The following is a 3,547-nucleotide window of genomic DNA, read 5'->3' on the forward strand; positions in this document are numbered from 1 at the left end:
GGCTTCAGGTCTGTCACTGAATAACCTGTCACCTCCACCTTCTGTGTCAGAGATGGTTCACTGGAACCTTCAGGCTTCTATTATGTTCTGAATTACTGTAGAAAGACTTTATGAAAGTTATGAAAAGTATTATGGAACATTTCTATAACTTTAAAGTCATACAGAAACACTTATCAAATTATTCTGGTTTTGTACCAGTAGGAAGTGCATTATCATAGGATGTCACAGGCCCATTTTAGGCCTCTGTCTACAGATATTAGAATTAATATCATTTGAAAGTTTACAGAATTTGTAATTTTTTTAAATGCCTAAGTGTAGCACATAAAAAATGCTGTTGGTTCAGGTTCTTTGTGTGTTGCAGGTTCTCTTGTCTAAAAGCAAGAAAATGAGTGGAGACAGATTGATTAGAAGCAGGGGTAACTTACTCAGGAAAATTGTAAATCCAAACAAGGGAGATGTCAAAACAAGATAGACATTAGTAACTCTAATGGTCCCAGGGTAAAAATGATGAGGACTTTTGTGTCATATGATCAGCTTTGTGTTCATTAGCAAATATAGGATCGCACCATTTCTTTCTCTATGTCTGTCTGTGTCTGTGTCTCTGTCTCTGTTTCTGTCTCTGCGTGTGTGGGTGTGTGCAGTCTATCTGCATGGGTGTGCTTCCCATGCATGTGAATTCCAGAGCTCTGTGTCTCTCCACACTACACTGAGGCTATACACCACTTCAGGTTCAGCTTGCTGCTGTTTTGCTCTATTGAGCTTCTCCAACAATCCAGGATAGACACAGGATGCTCACTAAGGAATTGTGTCTTTGCATCCTGGGCTCAGAACAAAAGAACTGCCAGTGACTTACAGATGTGTGAACGGTGTCCAGGCACACTGAGGAATCCTTCTCAGGAATGTTTGCGCTTGCCAGTTTTCTCAGACCAACTCATGACACCATGTGAGCAACATCAGGGACAAGATCTTGCAAGGTGTGATCAAACAACATTAAACTTTATTAAATAAAAACTTTATGAACAGAGGGAAGATTTCAAATGAACAGGAAAATTGAATGCAAATTTCTTCTGTAAAATATATTCTATTATACTTGGCAATATCAACAGAAAGCATCACTAAGTCTAATAATTGTGTGCATAAGGGGGAGAATGTAAACTTTGATGAAAATATTCTGTTTCATCTTAATCTATAGAAGAAAATGCATTTTAAAGAAAGACAGATTTAAATTGAATATTTTCCTTTGGAAGAAAAAGCCAGTACAGTACTCAAAATGCTGAGGCATGTATTCAAGGAGTCCTGGTTGAAAGATACACATTTCCAAATATGGTTACTTCATTCCCCTCAAAGAGCAAAACTGATCTTTTTATGTTCAGGAAATAATGTATCATGAAACATCTGTGATGCTTTTCCTAGTACTCGTAGCTGAACCCCAACCTAGGTCACATGGTCAGAGTTCAACAATACTGTGAAACTCCTGTATTGTCCCCTCACCCCTTTCTTCAATTAGAGCACCTAGCCTGATCCGCAGTGGAGGCTGGCACTTGGATTGACAGTCATTTTGGATACAAAGAGTTCAAGCAAACAGTAGAGAATTAAACCCTAAAAAGCACTGAAAATAGCCTCTGGCCATTAGCTAAAACCTATATACAAGAACAGCAAAATTACAAAAAAACAAACAAGCAAACAAAAACAAAGAAAACCAACCAACCAAATCAAATCAAACCAAACCAAACAAAACAAAACAAAAAATAAAAGAGGAAAATAATTGAAAGAAGAATCCAAACATTGACCTTATTAACAAAGAAAATCTCTGAAGCAGCATGCTTGTGCCCATGTTGTGTTGTGTGGGTTGAATGTTTCTAATTGTGGCGGGCACATCCATCTTGATGATTGCTTCAGATACAGTTAACTCTTCCTTGCTCCAGGTTTGCACTACACAGAGGAGTGTGGGGCATCACCCACTTTTTCCAGTCCTGTGTCAAGGCTCTTCAACCCACCCTGTCTGAAGTCCTTAGCCACATTCATGAAAGGCTGTAGGGCAGCCTCAGCAGCCAGGTGGGCACAGCTACAGTAAGCAGCTGTGCAGGATTTCCCACACCGTCTTCTTCCTAAACAGAGGCACATGCCTCTGAGAGAAGGTGATGGGCTGGCCTCTTGAGATGCAGTCTGCGTATTTTCACATGAACAGTCCACAGTCAATTCAATTCAGCTGCTGGGGAATCTTCCTCTGCTGTCATGCTGTACTGCTTCCAGTCCAAAGGGTTCAGATCTATATTCCTTCTCGCCTTGCTCTCATCCTGCAGATAGTGGAAAATCAGCTTAAGAATGTCAGGTCTTTCCTGCCCCATCGAGTCTAAGTAGACAATGCTCTTCTCTCTTAAATTTACCGCCACCAGGCTCCAGTGGACGTCCAGGTGTATGGGCACCAGAATCAGTTCTTTCTCAAAAAGGTTTATGGCCTGGGTCCACCTTTTTACAGATTTGTACCCCCCACTGTTTAGTTTGGTATAAAAGAAGGTGTTAAATGCATGCAGTGTGGGGCAACCTTGAGTTTGGGTTCTTTGCATGAGTAGGTTCATATAAAAGTTGATGACTTCATCATTGAGCCACTGCATGTCCTTAAGTGTGTGCATGTCTGCTCTAGTGATGTGCAGTTTAAAAGCACAGCTCAAAACTTCATCTTGTGGCCCTGGGCCAAGGGCATTTTGAATTTCTTTCTCCATTTCTGCTGTGATGTCAGAGGCACGGTCCAGCTCTCCTCTCTCCTCTTGATCTGTGCTACCCTTTTTCTTGGCCTCTGGTGTTGGCATTTTGTTGTTGTTGAGGGTGTCTTTGCTGACCCTGTCTGTGAAGAGCTGGGTCTGGGCTCTTCTCAGGAAGTCTGGCTGGGGGTGCAGTCTCCTTTTCTCCTCTTTGATGTTTGCTTGTTCTCTCTTCTCTAGATGACATATATCTACCTCTGAGCACCTTTTTTTCACCTTTGATTGGTAACTGATCTTCTTTTGGGGCATCACCGACAGGCTGTTTTGACTCAGAATGATTTGGTTTGGAACTGAGACTTTGGCAGTATACACTTTTGATGTCCTTCTCGGTGTCCACAGGGCTTAAGTGAATGCTGTGAGGGTCAGAGCTCAGAGCACCACTAGGTTGAAGCTCTTCCAATAACCTCTGGTATTTTTCTTTGTGGTGTTTCTGAACATGTTCTTCTTTGTTGCAGAAGGGATGCTTGAGTCTCTTGTCACCATCAAAAAGCTTCACCTCAGTCGTATCCTCTTCCTGAGGGTTTTGGTTGTACTCTCTGGGATTTCCGTGTACTCTACCCTGTTCCTGGGCATTGCATATCTGACCCTGGACCAGCTCTTTACACCCAAGGTACATTTCAACCTTTTCCTCTTTCACCCTCTTCTGAGGCTCAGGTCCTTCTTCAGATGGAAAGTTATTTTCTCCCTCAAACTGCCATTTTCTATTTTGATCCTTAGGTGGGTGTTCAGGGCTCACGACTTCACACTGTTGTCTGTGATACAACAGAGAAGGAATACTTGGCTTC

At 42.0% G+C, this 3,547-nt stretch overlaps 1 pseudogene; it reads right to left on the reverse strand.

Moving 5' to 3' along the window:
• Nucleotides 1-2,065: 2,065 nt before the first annotated feature.
• Nucleotides 2,066-3,011, reverse strand: LOC110562842 (sentrin-specific protease 2-like; annotated as a pseudogene).
• Nucleotides 3,012-3,547: the final 536 nt, after the last annotated feature.

This window comes from Meriones unguiculatus, chromosome 10 (genome assembly GCF_030254825.1).
Source record: "Meriones unguiculatus strain TT.TT164.6M chromosome 10, Bangor_MerUng_6.1, whole genome shotgun sequence".
In the NCBI taxonomy this organism is placed as follows: Eukaryota; Metazoa; Chordata; class Mammalia; order Rodentia; family Muridae; genus Meriones; species Meriones unguiculatus.